Source organism: Prinia subflava, chromosome 2 (genome assembly GCF_021018805.1).
Source record: "Prinia subflava isolate CZ2003 ecotype Zambia chromosome 2, Cam_Psub_1.2, whole genome shotgun sequence".
Taxonomy (NCBI): domain Eukaryota; kingdom Metazoa; phylum Chordata; class Aves; order Passeriformes; family Cisticolidae; genus Prinia; species Prinia subflava.
Window position 1 is genome coordinate 18,199,670 of NC_086248.1, and position 19,458 is coordinate 18,219,127.

Below are 19,458 nucleotides of genomic sequence, written 5' to 3' on the forward strand. Positions count from 1 at the left end.
TGAAACTTCAAACACTTATGTACTTGAATGTCATTACTGAGATTTGTGCTTGACCAAGTAGATATTCATGATTTGCCTTTCACCATGACTTGATCTTTTGCTTGTATCCCAGTGCTAAGAGCTGGCCCTGGAAGGAAACCCAGCATTACTCAAAGTGGTTCATGCAAGTCTTAATTCAGAGGCCCCCTTTTTTTGTGATGCTTTTACAAACATCATTGAACACAGCCTAAAGCAGCAAGTCCATTCACAAAGTTGCAGCCAGACAATAAACCTTTCAAAACTGCTTGTGTGCTTGCTTTGGCTACAGCACCAGCTACTTAAAGCACTGAAGAATTGTCCAGTAAATAAAAGGTACTGTTAGAAACTGCTAATGAAGTTTAGAGAACCATGCAGTGACAAATTTCAAAAGAGCAGTCTTTTGATAGAAATAATGTGACTTTAACACAAGTAGGAAAATTATCCATGGGGTAGAAGATGAAAGGATCAGAAAATCTAACTTCATAAAGTGACACACTCAGATACATTTCCTATAGGTCTAAAATGAAATTGTAATTTAAGAATAAAGATTTTGAACAAATGGCAGAGTTGGCAGAAAGAACTGCAGGACCTTGGAATTTGGAGAAAATACGTTAACACAAACATGCTGTGTACATATTACCCGGAATAAGGGGGGAAAGGCAATAAAATAAAACATTTGTCTGAATATATGTCTCAAGACCTGCACTCAGACAATAGAATTTTTTCATCTATTACATCAAAGCCATTAGATGCACTCAGTAAATTTACTATTTGAAAACAGCTAGGTAAAATATAACCATTTTTTTCAGTGAAAGAAATGTTCATATTATAGCCATTTTAGGTATGAAAAAAAAATGTTTCGGAAAAAAATATCTGAAAAGGAAGAGACTAGACAACACTGTTAGGAAACAATTTTTCTATTGAAGACTCTCCTAAAACTGGCCAAATGCCTTTGCAACAGATAATGAGCTATATTTCCTGACTACTGAGTCTGAGAAATTCTTAATTGCCCATAAATCCATGTACTAGAAAGTTTGGAAAATTTAATGAGTTGGCAACAGACTTCAAAGAAAAGGATATCCTACAGACTGAATTACTAGAAACTAAAGGACGATGGATAAATAAGAAGGACTGCAGCTGAAGTCTTGTGGATTTACGGCAAACTAAGCCATATCGTGTAGATTAAATATTTTCTTCATGGCCAAGGATATCTGTCTTCTACAATGATGATGACTTCTACATATAGTTTGAGGCATGAATTTCAAAAAATAATACATATCTTGCCTTATTGAAAATTATCTTGAATTGATCATTTTCCTCACTTGTGTCTTTAGTTGCTTGAAACAGAAGAGTCACATAAAGGACAACACTATAAATTTGTAAGAGTGATGAAAGGTAGTCAGGTCTTTGCGTGATCTCATCCTCCCATGCACTCTCACACCCCCACATAATCAGTGTCATGTTTCTTGCACCCAGCCGAGAAACCTCTACTACTCTCACTGCTGTAATACCATACGCCTTGCTGTAAGCTGGTTTTATTTCTCTGTTCTTTGAGAGAGAGTCTGATGTGACCCGATGATACTCATATGTGGAAAAATCTGATTTTTGGAGGTTTGGGCCTTGCATCATTGCACTTGGAATTAATATGTTGATTGGAATTCTGATTACATGTCTGATCACTTCTTTAAAATCTATGTATGGTCCATTAGAACACTGTTCAAAAGCTCCTCCTTTTTCACATCTCAGTTAGCATTTGTGAAGGTTCTATCTCCAACCTACCACAGAAGTGAAGACATTGCAGATAAAAAGCTTACAAACATCAGTTAGTGAGAGCAGCACTAGCAGATCATAGAATCATAAAATCTAACCTAAGGATTGTAAAAGACCTTTAAAATCATCGTGTCTGGTCATGAACCCAGCATTCCCACCACGTTCATCATTAAAACATGTTCTCAACCATGAGCCACGCCCATAAAGGTCTTGAACACTTCTAGGAATGGTGACTGTCCACTACTGGACAGCACATTCCAATGCTTTACAACACTTCCAATGAAAAAAATCCTAATATGTAATCTAAACCTCCATTTCCTCTTGTCCTGTCTGTTGTTACCCAGAAGAAGAGATTGACACCCACGTCCCTGGAGCTTCCTTTCAGGTAACAGTAGACAATGATAAGACCATGCCCCCCCACCCTGAGCTTCCTTTTCTCCAGAATTAACAAACCTAGCTCCCTCAGCTGCTCCTTACAGGACTTGTGCTACAGCCCCTTCACCAGCTCTGTGGTCCTTCTCTGGGCTCACCCAAGGACCTCAATGTCTTTGTTGTAAGGGGCCCAAAACCGAACACCGCACTCAAGGTGTGGCCTCACCAGTGCTGAGTACAAGAGGAAGTCAGTTGTAGTCCTGCCAGCCACATTATTTGTAATACAGGCCAGGATATCATTTGCCTTCTTGGCCACGTGGGCACACTCAGGCTCATGTTCAGCCAGGTGTTCACGTCCATGTTTGGCACTCCCAGGTCTTTCTCCTCTGCCCCAGACCTCAGCACTGCAGGGGTTTGTTGTGATCCAAGCACAGGACCCAGCACTTGGCCTTGTTGTACCTCATACAAATGGTCTCAGCCCATCAATGCAGCCTGTCCAGATTCACGTGCAGAGCCTTCCTGCCCTCCAGCAGATCAACACATCCACCCAATTTGGTGTTGTTAGCAAACTGACTGAAGATGCACTTGATCCTCTCATCCCAATCACAGATAGATATTAAACAGAACTGGTCAATACTGAGCCTTGGGGATCCCCACTAGTGACTGGCACCAACTGGGTGTGGCACCATTCACCAGCACTCTCTGGGCCTGGCCATCCAGCCAGCTTCAATCCAGAAAAGGGAGCACCTCTGCATACCATGGGCTGCCAGCTTCTCCAGGAGTGCTGTGGGGGACAGTAACAAAGACTTTACTGAGTCCAGGTACACAACTTCCACAGCCTTTTCCTTATGCACTAGGCAAGTCACCTGGTACTGAATGGAGATCATGCTGGTCAGGCAGGACTTGCCTTTCACAAGCCCATGCTGGCTGAGCCTGATCCCCTGGTTGTCCAGTACATGTTGCTTGATGGTGCCCAAAATGATCTGCTCTGTGACCTTCCCTGGAAATGAGATCACATTTGCCATCTTCTGATCACTTAGGACCTGCCTGGTGGACCAGGACTGCTGGTAAATTGTTGAAAGCATTTTGGTGCATGATGCGTGAATAAAACTACAAAATGTGGCATCCTACATTCACTTTGATAAAAATATTGTAAAAAAATGTTTCTATGAACGTGTTACAGCATATGAAATAACTCTACTTAGCCATGCAAATAAAATTGTCCAATTCAAGTTTTGCCATCTCAGAAGCTACTGGATAACATTGCCACTAATGGGCTGTGAGAAGTCCTGAATAAAGCCCAGTCATTCCTAAACTTGAATGAAATCAGTCATTTATGAATGACTATGTAAATTCAGTAAGATGAAGTATATCTTGTGTAATTTTCATTTTCTGTAGACATTTAGGAAACAGGCATTCTGGAAAACTCAAAACTGTCATAATGACTATGTGTTGTACACACTAAAAATGAAATTGCCTGAAAACCCATTTTTCTGAAGCTTTGAAAATAAATATTAATAAAGCAGTTCTATTTTGTCTTTGCTAAAATGTAACAACTCTGTCCCAGGACTATAAAGTATTTTTGAGACTGTAACAGCAGAACAGGTATTTGATTATTGCTTATAATTTGTTTCTGATTTCTCATTGCTTATTGGCTTCCCTACACCAGACCAGGTTTTACTTGAGAGTGTTCCCCTTATGTGTAGGAACAGGTCTTCCTAAAGAGAGAAAAAAACTAGAACCAAAGCTTAGCCATCTCTTCATGTTTATTCTCTCCTCTCCTTCACAGAGTAACATGCAGTGTCATTCAGCCAGGTTTCTACTTGACTCATGGTGCCGTGAAGAAAGAGTACAGAGTATTTAAGTCTTTCCTCCCTGGCATAAAAGGTCTGGCTAGTTAGAATATTGGCATAAACGTTATTCTTTTCTATGTGAGAGCCACAACTGAAAAAGTTACAGAAAAATAAAGCCTTTCCCAAACCATCTGCCCACAACTCTATGTAATACTCTTCATCAGTCTAGAAGATTTTTCTTCCTTCTTGGGGGACAGTGACATGGTACATTTCCAAAGTAAAAGGTGACACCTGCTGTGAAAGCAATTATTATTAGATTATTAGTGTGTCTAACTTCAAATAGTTTTCAATCTTTCAGTGATTATGGATGCTTCCTATCAAAACTGTCCAAGATGCTGTAACTTTTATATGGGTTCGTGCAAAAAGATAAACCTTGGAAGTTGCTGGACTGTAAAATAGCAGCACACTATAACCCTGGCAAACCTTTAAAAGATAAATCTTGGCAGCCACTTGACTGTACAGCATTAACACACTCTGACACCTTTGGATGTCTGAAACTCCAGAGAAGGATCCTAGAGGCTGTTTTTCTCATGCAACAGAATGAAGAAGACTGTGTTACCTCAAAAATCCACCTGGTTTAAGTTCATTCACAACTATCCTGTGTAAGTACATGTATCTTTAGGGAGCTCTTTCTAGAAAGGAAACAGTGGCAATTACTTAGTTGGGTTATGTTGGCTTATACACTGTAATGACAGCTGTGAAAAAAAGTCTGACAATTCCAGTTCTCAGAAAAATGGCTTATCTTTAAACATAAGCTACTAAAATAGCCAGTAATTTTAATGACAATGTAAAATTGTTAGTAATTTTGCAGGTTTAAAAATGTTTATTCCTTAAAACCTTTCTAGAAATGTAACCTCTAACTCACTTATCTGAGAGACTCTATCTACTAGGAACCTCTAGGGGCTTCTACTGGACTCAGAGTTCTCTGTCCCTGCTGCAGGACCAGCTACTTGAATTTTCTTTGTATGGTTTCACATAGATCTGATGCAGCAGAATTTGCTTGACCTCCATACTTCCTTCCCACAAATTCCACCTTGGCATTTCCTCTGTTCTGTTGCAGCACATTTGCCTGCACTCTGACTCCACGTCCTCATCTTCATGCTTGTCTGCCACCCCTCTGCATCCTCCTGGTCCCTACATTAGTCTCACTCAATTTGCTGTCCTGTTTCCAAATGCATTTTCCCTCCCCACTGCTCCCACTGTATCTGGCATGTCCATATTCCTCTGTCCCCTGCCAGGCCCTCACAGAGTAGCTAACAGACCATTAGCTTCCCTGATGCCATCATGTCTTCTGCTGGATTGCAAATAACAAGGAGTGGCATCCATCTTCACTGGTTTACCCCCACTTTCATCCAGAAATCTTCAATGGATCTGGCAACCAGTCTTGTGAGATCAGGTTTGGCTTTGGTCACGGTCTTGACAGTGGGAGATGAAAAACATTTTACTTACAGATCAAATTTCACAGGTTTTTAAATGAAAAATTAATAAGAATTGTCATATGCTAAAATTTACTAATGATATATTGATAAAACCCCTCTATCAAGTCTTTTGAGTGATTTGAACAGGAAGGCTGATGGTGCCACTCACAGATGTCCTGCACAGCCACTGCAGAGGTGTGAGATCAGGGCAGACTAGAGAACAGGGCTTTCTTCTGATATTGCTCAGGCTGTGCTCCAGAGAAAACCTTACAAAATGTTTGCATCATTTACTGATCCTCAGTCCTAAATAAGTGAACCTTGCTTGCTTCACTGGTTTTCACCTCTCAATGGAAAGTTGCTCTGTGCTTTGGAACAATTCTGCCATTACTGTGACAGCTGTCTGTAAAAAACTGGAAATGATGGCAACTTCATTATGGTATCTCTCGCTGCACACTGTAGAAAACTAATCATGAGCTAAAACTAATCCCTAGACCTAATAAAATACTTTGCCTTCTATGGCTTCAGAAGCTATATTTTATTTCTAAAGCTGATCTACCCTTAATGTGTGGGGAGGGAGGCCAATAGACTATGTCATCTCAGTGCACGCTGGGAATCTCAGGTGCAGTGGGTTTTGATAGTTTTGAATAGCAATCCATCACTTAAGAGACAAATAGAGGCTACAGCCTCTTTGCAGCAGCTCTTTTTCAACACCAAGATGACATCTGTGCCCTCTGCAAAGGATTGTACGATGTCATCCTCAGAGAGGATGGTTTCAGACACTACTGGGCTCGAGTGGGCTGTTTGCAAGGTGATGTGAGTGTCATTTTTTTTCAAGAACCTGGTTCTCCAGTGGTGAGGTGATGTTTTTGTCATCCAAAGTTTTCAGCAAGTGCGTACCAAAGTACTATACCTAAATAGTGGATAACAGCAACAGAGGATCACAGACATGTAGCTATATGTCACAGGGAAAACAAGAATTCATACTGGCATATACAAAACTCCATCTGAAAGCAGAATTGCAATGCGTACATCAGAGCATTAGGTAATGATATCCTCTATTTTTGTTCTTTTTGATGAAAGTTTCGACACCAGAGGAAAATATTTGTAAAGATTTGTCTAAGGCAAACTGCATTAAATCTATATCAATATCTATATCAATAACTATATCTATATCATCTATATCTATATCTATCTATATGTAATCAACTGAATTTACTGGTGAGTTCTTAAGAGGCTGGGATGCAATACAGCAAGAATAATTTCAAGCTGATTGTACAGTTAAACACTTTGACTCAGTATAGTTCATCAGAGTAGTGGAGTTGTGTTAGGACTTCATTGTAAAATATCCCATGCATTTAACAATCAATGTCGTGTCCTCATAAAGAAAGATCAAAAGTAAAATCAAAACCTAAATGTTAGATTTTTCTTAACTATTTCATTATTTTACTATACAGTACTTTTCTTCATCATGGTGACCTTGTTAGAAGTCTGGCAGGTCATTAAGGACCATACTTTCCCATTATATTATGTAAGATACTTTACTCTCAGAGAGATCTACAGAGCTTTCTTTTCACTTACATTTGAAAGAGAACCATGGGATTATTCATCCAGGTATTTGCTTCATTATTTATTATCATGAGCATGTATTCTTTGACTAAATTTGAAAAGTCATTTGGATTGATGGATTTGAAAATTTAATCCATCAGGGAAAGGATTTAGCAAAATTTTAATATTAACAGTTAACCAGTAGACTTGCTTTTTAAGAACAATTTCCCTGGAAACAGTATATCATAATCAAAAAGTAGTATAAAAAGACAAGAACTCTTTCTTAGTAAACCATTTCCTGCTGTATTTTTTGATATTTATTCTGATAGAGAGGAACACAGTAATTGTTTAATTGTTTCCTATTGATATGTCCAATTCAGTAGCTCTCAGTCATCAGTCACCCTGTGGCCCTGCAGCAGTAATTTGGCAGTTCCATAGATTTTAAGCCATCAGGGACCATTAGATCATCTTGTCTGATCTTTCTGCATAAAACAGGTCAGAGAATTTCATCTAGTTATCTCCTGTATTGAGTAGAGCACCGGGTACATAACCAAAGCTCATACTTATGTCACAAAGTTTACCTTTTTGTTGTTTTTAAATGGAGAATATTACCTCCTATTTTATACCTAAGCTTTGAAGATCCATTAATGTTTCCGAAGACTCTGAGATATGGGGATTTAATGTGCTATAAATGTGAACAGTAGAAATATTTCCAGTGATGACCTAAACAGGATTTTTTAATCAATATGATGAATTGGATAGTGGGACAAATTAATCTGTAGTGTCTCCAGCAGGAAAGAGCTTTGCCAATTCAATTCAAGATTTTTTTTATTATAATATTTGCTGATAATTTGGAGACAGAAAGATATACAGTACAAAAATGACATTTTAAAAAATGCTAAAAATAAAAATGTCAAACAGAAAGTAACTTTAAATATTCAATGTCATTTAATTTAATTGGTGAAATTTTCCTTAGATTTCAGATTGAAAATTCACAGTGATTCTCATTCCTTTTATCTTCATTAGCCCATATATGTGTTATTAATTATTTGTTAGTTATTTCCATAAACATGTGATTATATTAGTGGTGATAATGTAAAACTAAAATTCTTTTACTCTAAGATTACTGGGACAATATAGGGATGCTTGCCCTGCCCAATGTATGAGCCAAAGAGTCTCCCTCTGAATGCAAGAGGTATTGCCCAACCTGTCTGAGACTGCAAAGTGCCTCCCAGTTCCATTCCTGCTCCTCTTCCTTTTAATCAGGCAAAAGTAATCTGTGCACAAAGGGCTGGACTCTCTCTGAACATCTGCAATGACAGAACAGGAGTAGGTGGTCCAAGACAAGTTTTCTGACTTCATACTTCAGATTTTAGTATACCTTAACCAGGCTTTCTATCAAGTGCTTTTGGGAAATCTACCTGAAAAAAAACCAAAGCTTTGGAAAAATACTTATGCTTACTCATTTGTATCTGCCTTTTTACCATCATTGTCCTTCAATTTTCCACACTGAGCAGTACTGCTCTTGCTGCTGTGAGCCTTCTCTGGATCTTTCTTGAAAAAGTTCCTCTTCAAGCAGCTTTTGTGAACTTTCTTGATGGTAAGAATTTCAATTAACAACAGATCTCCTTCGGAAGAGGATGTAGTCAAGGCCATTTCAGTTTATTATGTATACTGTCTATTTATATTTACCTACAGTCTATGTATATTTAGTCTACTTAAAACACACACACGGATGTATTTGCTGAACAAACAGTAGTTTCTCTCTCAAAGTTACATTTACAGTGAGCAGAGTAAAACTTTTAAGGTTGGCAGTACTACGACATGAGAGACACTAAAACTGGTGATAATGGTTTAAAACTGACCCATCCAAAGACTATTAAAAAATTAAGTTATAAATTAAAGATACTAAGACTTCAGGCTTGTTGTTTTACCTCTGAACAGCTAATATGGCAATGTGTCATTGTTTAAGCCCAGCTGGCAACTAAGCACCACGCAGACTTTCACTCACCCTGACCCCACACACTCACCACAGTGGAATGGGGGAGAGAACCAAAGGCAAAACTTCCAGGTTGAGATAAGAACAGTTTAATAATTGAAACAAAGTAAAATATGATAATAATAATAGTAAATGACAACAGCAACAACAATAACAACGTAAAACCCAAGGAAAAACAGTGATGCACAATATAATTGCTCACCATCTGCTGGCTGATGCCAGACCCCTATCCCTGAAACCCAGTCAGCCCCCTTTCCACATAATTCCCCCGGTTTATATAAAGAGCATGCTGTTCTGTGTTGTGGAATACCCCTTTGGCCAGCTCAGCTCACCTGTCCAAGCTATGCTCCTTTACAGGTTTCTGTGCTCCTCCTCACTGTCTGAGCATGAGGCACAAAAAAGTCCTGGACTTAGGATAGACACTTCTTAGGAACAAACAAAACATCAGTGTGTTATTAACATTATTCTCATACTGAATCCAAAACTGAGCACTGTATCCGAAACTGAAAAGAAATTATCTTAGGCAAAGCCAGGAAACAGTACAAATAAATACCCTAAAATTTTTAAGAATTAAAAGGAAGTTGATTAAATCCATCAGAGATTTACAGATTCTGTAATTTAGACTTTTGGGAAGCAGTAAAATAACTGTCACTTCTTCATGGTGCTATAGGATCTGCTTCTCTGAGCAGTTTGATATCCACTGCAAGCAGCAATAAGTAGCTTATGGTCCTCCAGTTACTGCTCCATTTCTTCCTTGGTACTTGAAAAGCTGCATCCTTTCTTTGTTGTTCACCATAAATGTGTGGAAGAGGAGGAGGTGACCAGCAGGGTTATGGGAGCCCAGAAACACATCCCTGTGGGAGGGGAGTCCCATGAAGGAGACTGTCAGAACAGGGAAAGAATCTCAACATGAGAGCCAGAGATCATCAAGCAAATGTGGGAGATGTCCTCTTTTACACAAAATCAATTGATACTGAGGGAAAAGAGTCATTCTAGTCAGCTTCTAATAGAAGAATAATACTTTTGTGTTTGTTTTTGGGTTTTTTTAAACGACTGTTTTGGAAGGCAATGTGGATAGCACCATCATTACCATGCCTTCAAAAATACAACTGGATTTAGCATATGTGACAGGTAACCCGAAAGGTGCAGAACTCAGCATCTAGCATAAACAGAGCAGATGATTGGGATACAAGCATCATAAAGTCACCCCAGGACATGCTGTTACTCTTGGTTTAGGATTTATAACTGCACCCATATACATAAAAACCATGTAACCCTTTTTAGAAAAAATTACCTAAAAATACTTCAGTGAAAAACAGCACAGATACTCACTTAGAAATAGCAGAATAGAAAGAAAAGAAATTATTGTTTTAGAGTTCTTGCAAATCTTGAAATTTCCTGGCATGCAAAATTCCTACATTTTTCTTGCCAAGAGCAAGAAAATGCATATTTCATCACAATGGCCTTAACTTTGACCTGTGCATTGTGGCTTTTATGTATTATTTGTATTATATTGATTTAGAGTAGAATTCATCTTCACTACATTTAGTCATTTAAAGTTAAGGGTTTCATCTAAGCTATTTGTCCAGGTTCCCCTTATAGTAAATGGAGAAAGATAAGTTCCTCTAAATGGCAATTCATCCCATTTTAAGATAGGTGTCTGAGATAGACTGGATGAATTGCTCTCTACCGCAGTCTCCCTCCATTGCTCTAGAGGAGTGCAAGTGACTAGGTTAGGCTAAGCATACAACCTTCAGATGGCTAAAAACTAGGCAAAATCAATCCCTCCCACATATCTTCTTTTAAGGCATGCATTTAACTAAGAAATATCTCACAGTCGATTTGCTATGTGTTACTTTCCTAAAATCTGATAACTGTTATTTCTTTGGAATCATATACCTTAATGAGCAACCATAATACCAAATAATAGTAAAATTACATATGACTAAGTGGTTGACCAATATATGACATTAATGTGCACATAAATCGTTCTCACATTCTCTTTCAAAGAAGGGCATTCATTTAGACTTCTGGTAGAAAACAAAGCTAGGGGTGTTTTTTTAAGCACTAGTTATGATTTAATTTTGAAATGTTACAGAGCTGCAAGAACTAAGTACTCATGAAAAATCAGGCTGATAATATTATTTTAGGGTCAAAGTAGGGGAGGAGTTGCAGTGTATTATTTTCTGTTTGATAGGAATTGTATGTTCAGATTTTATTATGTATGAGATTTTATTTTGTGTAAGTATGAGATGTGTAGTATCCACGGCTATTAATTTCTTTGACTGTCTGGGTTTGGAAATGATGCAATAGATGTATCAACACTATTGTCTCTTAGCAACCTCAATTAGTGTTTGAAACAAAGGAGGGTTTGCAAGCTTTAACTTTTCCCCATGTGCTCACAAAATCTTGTTTGTGTGTGAACACATTAGTGAATGAATGCATTACTAACAGTTTTTAAAATGGGGGAGACAGGCCATCAGCTTCATAAATTATGAGAACAAGCATTGTAGGGCAGGCAAGAACGGCCCTTGTGGAGCCCTGCCTCTTTCCCTGTGCACCTGACAAGATATGCACATCCCCTAGGTGGCTGAGTTAGCCATGCATGCCTGCACATCACAGCGTGCTTTCCTTCCAAATGCTGCTAGGAAGGGCTAAAAGTCACTGCAAATTAAGTGTCACACCTGGCAGCAGTGTAGGCAGCAAGTTGCTACCAGACCTCCTATTTCTTTCCTGTCAACAAATTGCCCTCTGACCTGGAAGGATATGTCTGGGTGGCTACAAGCTCTTCAGCAGTGATAGGAAAGGGAGAAGAGGTGGAGGAGTGGCCCTCTATATTAGGGAGGCTTTTGATGCCATGGGTATTGAAACTAATGATGATGAAGTTGAATGCCTATGGATAAGAATTAAGGGGAAGGCCAACAAGACTGACATCCCTCTGGGAGTCTGTTATCTTCCACCCAGCCAGGAAGAAGAGGTGGAAAACCTATTCTCTAAGCAGCTGAAGACTGCTCCAGGAACACCAGCTCTTGTTCTTGTAGGTAACTTTAACCCACCAGACATCTGCTGGGAACTTAATACAGCAGAAAAAAGGCAGTCCAGGAAGTTCTTAGAGTGTGTTGAGGACAACGTTTTGTCACAGCTAGTGAGTGAGGCCACCAAGGGAGGGACTATGTTAGATCTTTTGCTTGTAAATAGAGATGGGCTGGTGGGAGGTGTGGTGGTTGGAGGCCACTAGGGGCATAGTGATCATGAAATTATAGAATTCTCAATATTTGGTGAAATCAGGAGGAACATCAGTAAGATTTTACACTGGACTTCTGAAGGGCAGACTTTGCCCGATTTAGGAGACTCAGGAAGCAGGCCTTATAAGCCAAGGAATTCAGGAAAGATGGGCGTGCTTCAAAACAGAGATCTTGGGGGCACAGGAACAGACTGCCCCTGTGTGCCAAAAGACGAGTCGACACGGTAAACATCCAGCCTGGATGGGCAGCGAGGTTTCGAAGGAACTTAGGAATAAAAAGGATGTATCGTCTTTGGAAGGAGGGTCAGGTTTCTAGGGAAGTATTTAAGGGGGTTGCTAGGGCATACAGGAAAAAAATTAGGGAGGCCAAAGCTCAGTTTGAACATTCAGCAATTAATTAATTTGGCAACTTTTGTAAAGGATAATAAAAAATGTTCTTACAAATATGTTAATGGTAAAAGGAAGGATAAGACCAAACTTTGTTCTCTACTGGATGAGGGAGGGAACTTAGTAACTGCAGATGAGGAGGAGGAGGTGTTAAGCACCTTGCCTCAGTCTTTAGTGGAAAAACAACTTGTCCTCAGGACAGCTGTCCTCCCGGGTTGGTAGATAGTGTCAGGGAGAAGAATGGTCCCCCTGTTATCCAGCAGGAGGCAATGAGAGAACTGCTGAGCTGCTTAAATGTCCATGAATCAATGGGCCCAGGTGGGATCCACCCCAGGGTGATGAGGGAGGTGGCAGATGAGCTTGCAAAGCCACTCTCCATCATTTACCAACAGTCCTGGCTCACTGGTGAGATTCCAGATGGCTCTATGCCGCAGTGCCTCCTAAAGCCACTGGCTCTCGCCCCGAGCTAGCCCAGACACTGGGACAAGGCGCAGTCTAGGGTCAGTCTGCAGGCAGCACGAGCAGGACTGACTCCTGTGGGCTCTGTGTCCCTGAAAGGGCTTAAGAGAGATGTCGGTGCAGCAAGGCAGAGGAAGGAAAGAAGGATCCAGCAATTGTGCAGCAGAGAAGGTTTATTAGCCTAACTCTGAGCCCAATTCTGGACCCAGATTCTGGTCTGACACAGGGTTTTAAGGGGAGCTAAAGGGGAGGAGAAAGGGGTGGGGTTGGCTGCCTCCAGCCAATGGTTTACAGTCTCTGGGGAGAACAGAGGAGGGGAAAGGCACTTCGGGCCAATTAAAGAGAACTGGGAGGGGAAAACCAAAGGCGGGAAAGATGATTGACAATTAACTGTGCAGTCTAAAAATACCCCTTGTGAGGGAGAAGGAGAGGAACAAAGGAATATTAATTAGGGGGGGTGGGGGTACACAAAACTGGATTTTTACAGATAGCCAAACTTTACATAAAACAGCAAACTTAAAAACATACACCACCACATCTCCCCCTTTTCTTTTAATTAAGATGAAAAGAATCGCAGTGGGTCAGGAAGGTATTCGGACTCTGGATAGCATTCGGCAAAATATGATTGCTGGGTCGGCCACTGATCGTGGGGTAGACGGCATGGGCCCTCTGGCTCTTCATAATCCTCCAATTCCTCTTCAGAGCCTTCCAAGTCCATTTCTTCAGGGTCAGCCAGCACCGCTGTATGATTCACTTCCGGAGAGGGGGGAGAAGTGGCACTGGAAACTAACTTAAAAGTCATCTTTCTAATTAGTCCGAAGGCCACCAGGACAATAAAAATAATGAACACAAATAACAAAACTGTCCTTAGGATAGATCCTACCCACCCAGAGAGTCCCCAGCCATTGAAGATATTACTTAGCCAGTCTGATGTCTCCTTTTTTATCTGCCCGACCATGTCTTGCATCTGCCACAAGGTCTGGTGAATGGTGCTGCATCCAGCTGGCAGCCAGTGACCAGTGGTGTCCCTCAGGGGTCTGTGCTGGGGCCAGGTCTGTTCAATATTTTAGTGACAACATGGATGAGGATATTGAGTCTTTCATTAGTAAATTGCAGATGACACTAAGCTGGGAGTGTGTGTCAATTTGTTGTAAGGGAGAAGGGCTCTGCAGGGAGACCTGCAACGGTTGGATGGATAGGCAGAGTCCAGTAGGATGAAGTTTAATAAGTCCAAGTGCCAGGTCCTGCACTTTGGCCACAATAACCCCCTGCAACACTCTAGGCTGGGGACGGTGTGGCTGGACAGTGCCCAGGCAGAAAGGGACCTGAGTGTTCAGGTGACAGCAGCTGAACATGAGCCAGCAGTGTGCCCTGGTGGCCAAGAAGGCCAAGGGCATCCTGGCCTGGATCAGGAATGGTGTGTCCAGCAGGAGCAGGGAGGTCATTCTTCCCCTGTACTGGGCACTGGTGAGGCCACACCTCGAGTGCTGTGTCCAGCTCTGGCCCCTCAGTTCAGGAAGGACATTGAGTGCTGTGTCCAGCTCTGACCCCTCAGTTTGGGAAGGACATTGAGTGCTGTGTCCAGCTCTGGCCCCTCAGTTCAGGAAGGACATTGAGACGCTTGAGCGCATTCAGAAGAGGCAACGAGGCTGGTGAGGGGTTTGGAGCACAAGCCCTGTGAGGAACGACTGAGGGAGCTGGGGTTGTTTAGCCTGGAGAAAAGGAGACTCAGATGTGACCTTATCACTTTACAATCTCCTGAAAGGTGGCTGTAGTCAGGTGGGGGTAGGTCTCTTTCTCCAGGCAGCAACTGACAGAACGAGAGGACACAGTCTTAAGCTGCACCAAAGGAAATGTAGATTGGATATCAGGAAAAAGCTTTTTACAGAAAGGGTGATAAAGTAGTGGAATGGTCTGCCCAGGGAGGTGGTGGAGTCACCATCCCTGGATGTGTTTAAAGAAAGACTCCATTTGGCACTCAGTGCCATTATTTAGTTGAGACGTTAGGGCATGGGTTGGACTCGGTGATCTTGAAGGTCTCTTCCCGCCTAATGATTCTCTGAGTGATTCTGTGTGTCTAGAGTGACTCAGAATTATTTTCCCTAGATCCAAACTGGTTCTATGTCTGGTTCAATTAAAACCAGGCTTGAAAGTATTTAAGTGCCTTTAGCTCAATGTATGCCCCAGTTTCATTAGCCAACTGCTCCAGAAATAACAATATTTTCAATGTCTAGTCCTATGGATGTGTCTTATGGAAGTACAAGGTTCCTACTGATAGATAGGAAGATTTTCACCAATAAAAAATTTATTTTGGTTTCTTATTTTCTCTCACTAATTATAGCTATATCCTCTGACCATATTTTGTGAAATATCTCTTCCATCTCTAAAGTTTGGCACTTGCATATTCAAAAATAAATCACATTCTTGCTTCACAAGAGCTCCGTCTGAATAAATTTGCATTCAGAATAAGCTGGTGGGGACAGAAGAGTGAGTCTGGCATTGTAATGACAGAGCTGTATTACTTATATTCATTTTGTGACACTTCATGTTGCTAGAATCGCATCAAACCCTGATACCACTCACTTTGCATCAACCATGGAAGACTATGTAGACTCTCACTAATGCCACACCTTGGCATTCCTTGGCTTGCCATTTCTTTCCCATTCCCTCTGCTGTACTAACACTTCTAAAGAAAAGTGTAGAGGAAACCTGTGTTCATCTCACTGTGGGTGATATTGGACATTTGGCACCTTTTACAAGCCTTGCATCTCTGCTGTAACATCCCTGGCAGGGCAAACAAGCAGAAGCTGCATCCAAGGTGCATATCCAGAAAACTCATTGCTTCACTTATATTGTTACCTGTTAACATTTATGTCTTTTAATTCAAAAGTCAGAAGCACTTTTTATCCAAGAACAACAAACTGACTTAAGGGGGTTTTTTTTCCTAGAAGCATGAGAGAAAATTCCTTCAAGAGTCAAAACCTAAAGCTGACCATCACTTGGTCTGAAACCTCAGTAGTCTGCTATTCTTATAAATGAGGATCCACAAATACTTGGATTGATTGCATATTCAAATTTTGATATTCACAGTTTATTTCCTTCAGGGAACTTGTGGGAAATAAGAACTTTTAAAAATCCCTAAAAGTAAATTACTTAGTCCTCAAACTGGTTTATATTTATCATTAGTGTATTGAAAAGAGTAAAATAATGATAAATTAGCAGAGGAATAAGTTTCTGTGTTATTTTTTTATTATTTTTTTCTTTGAAGTGAATACAGCAAATATATAGCTATAACATTCTAGCAGAAATACATGATGGCTATACATATAGACAGAGAGGTAGATGGTCACAAACTGTCAGAAAGACCAAGCACAGGAGTAAAAATAATTTCCATGGTGAAGAATGGAGAGATTTGCCAAGAGTGCTACAGCCATGACAACAGGAAACTTTTAGGATCCAGCTCTTTCTATGCATTTCCACATAGAAATACAGCTTTTTTTAGTGTGACCCATTTGTGTGCATGTGGTGTGCTGCAAATGCTTCTCCATGCCTCTCAAGGCATGACTTTTGTCCCTGGGTTAGGTGGGGGAGCCCACAGGGTCTGACTTGCTGCTGGTGGAACTGCAGGGCTGGGCATGGGTACACATTAACAGTGGAACTCCCCTCAGCTGTGCAGACCCCAGCTCTGCTGAGGCTAAGGGCTGTCCAAGCCCAGCACGCTGAAAGACAGACCAGGGCAGACCCACGTGTTTCTCACCCACAGATTCAGCCCCTACACATCAGCAGGAAACAGAGGGCCCCAGCCACCTGCCCTGTGAGGGAGAAGGAGGTGAGAGGCCACAAGCCTTGTGTGAGCCCAGCTGCCATTTGTACACTGGCTGCTGTGACAGGGGACTGGGAACAGGGCAGCATCAGCCAGTGCCGGCTCTGCCCACTCCAACAACGCCTGTCTGACACCTGCGTGTCCAGTCTGTGTCCAACAGCTGTGGCTGTTTGCCAGTGTTTCCAGGAGCTTTGTGCCTGGAAATCTGGGATGGTACCACCCAAAGCAAGAAGATGGTAGAGCTTGCAGTTCCCGTGCTGAACAAAAACACTGGATAAAGGTACGAGAGGACAGACTCAGACTTATGAGAGGGCACACAGCTTTGCACGTGGTCATTGACCTGGAAACCTCTGCATATGGAATATCCAGTCCTCAGTGTTGATAACAAGCAGGGAGAAGAAAGACAAGGGGACATGAAAGGGATGGAATTTTAACCAGTAGGCCTTTAAGCAATATGCATAGGCCTTTAAAGACCCTGTAACTCTCCAAAATCAGCAGCAGCTGGGTAAGTACTTTCCCATTGGAGTCCAAAGATTTAAGTGCTGTGAAATTTTAAGTAGTCTTTAGTTATTTTGGTGGTTTCCTTTATTGTTTCTTTCCTTTGATAAATATGAATAACTTTTCTAAAAGCTGAAGAAAATAATTCAACATTTTAAGGCAGATGCCTGTGATGACCTAACAGACTTTTTTTTTTCCTTTTTATTTTCATCACTAAATACTTCTGTGGTTCTGTCAACGTTTCAAATAAGATTTCCAAGCACCAGTGAAATAGTTTCATGTTAGGGGGTTATTTTTATAATTCAGTGCATCCAAACTTCATGAAAAATATGCAAATCACCTTCATTATAACCATATCTTGTAGCAACATGCAGCATACGTAGTGCCAAAAATGAATGCATTCATGGCATCTTTTGGGTCCTAAGATCCAATTATGTCTTTTGTTGTTCCTTTTTGGCTTTCTGTGTCAGCTGCATGCTCTGTAAAGTTACTGATTACTGACCTGTTGGCAACTTTACAAATCAGCTTTGAAATGCAAGCTGTCAGTAGCTCTTGAGTACCCCAGTCCCAGGTTACCAAGGCCATGAAATGATGCATTGAATTTTTAATCAGTTTTCCCTCTGCTTCTGCTTAGCTTTTTCCAGGTTAAGGTCAATTTTGAAACCAGCTGAATTCTTTAATAATCACTGTCTTTGCAGTCCTCACTGGGTTCAAAAGGAAGAACAATTTTTCCACTGCATTAATATTAATTTTTTTACTGTGGGGGCTTATTACAGGGGCATATTTTCTGTTTAAGTATTCATTGTTAGATCACAAAGTGCACTGCAGTCTAGCCAAAGTAGTGCCTCATGAAGATAGGAGTGAACTGCTACTAACCCGAAATTTCACTGGTCCCACTTTTAAAATGAAGCAAGGCTGCTATTGCAACCCATTCTACATTTCTTTCCCTGCAGCCATGCTACTCAGAGCAGAAAGCCTGCCACCTCAGACACATGTCCTTTGGCTCACCTTTCTAAATGTGACAACTGCAGGTTATTTAGTAGTTCTACCATCGAGCTTTGATCTCTGTTTTAAAAAGTTGCAGCTCTTTCTCCAAGTAGGCAAGACCAGAATAAGTCTTAAATAGAGGGCTAGAAATTAGGAGCTAAACATAAAACAAAGCAGTCATCTATATTTTCTCTTCAGTTTACCCACAAAAGAATTTATCATTTAAGAATTTGATTTAATGAGTAGGTGTTTATTTGGTTTCAATGGTGAATAATCCATGAATGTTTTATTTTCCAGGATCCTAGTGATGCTAGATTCTACTAGATTACCCTGCAGCACTGTTTATTTAAAAGTTCCAGTGCTATGATGACACAATCTATAGCTAGCACCCTTTTTTCACCATAGCTTCTTGCATGGTTTTACAGAATCTCATAACAATGTGATTTTTTTCACCCTGGAGTGAAAAGGCAATTACAGTTACCCTTTACTACCAAGGAAAGCAGGTCAGTAAGAGGTACCACTAAATGTGGCAGCATTTCTGGTTCAATAATCAGTAACATATGATAAAAAGATTCTAGTATTTGGTCAGCTCTTAAGCCTATCTGTTCTCTTCGAGGTTACATTTAAAATAACTGGAATTTCTGGGCACTGATAGCAGTGCCACTCTAAGTGAATTCCTGCAGTTGTTTAAAAAGCTGTTTGCCCCCATACCTACTAATCTTGAAGCAGTTGGTGACAATAATTGCTCAGGGGTAATCCAGGACGTTTGAAGTCTGGAGTCCACTGAAGTTCGATTTACTCATGTCTGTGAGCAATGCCTCATACTGTGTAAGTAGAGGTGCCTTACAATAAGATTCGAGGAAGGTGGTACACTACAGATCTCTCTCTCTCAAAAAAAAAAAAAAAAGGTCATAAAAATGGAGGTAGCTGGGGAAAGAACTTATAGATTTACAGATTATGCACATTGGAAATTGAAAAGTAGCTGATGATTCATGAATAACCTGCAAATAAAACACCTGAGGAAGCAACCACAAAGTTGAGCAAACAGTTCTATGGTTTGCAGGTGGTTTTGTGTAAGGTAAGTT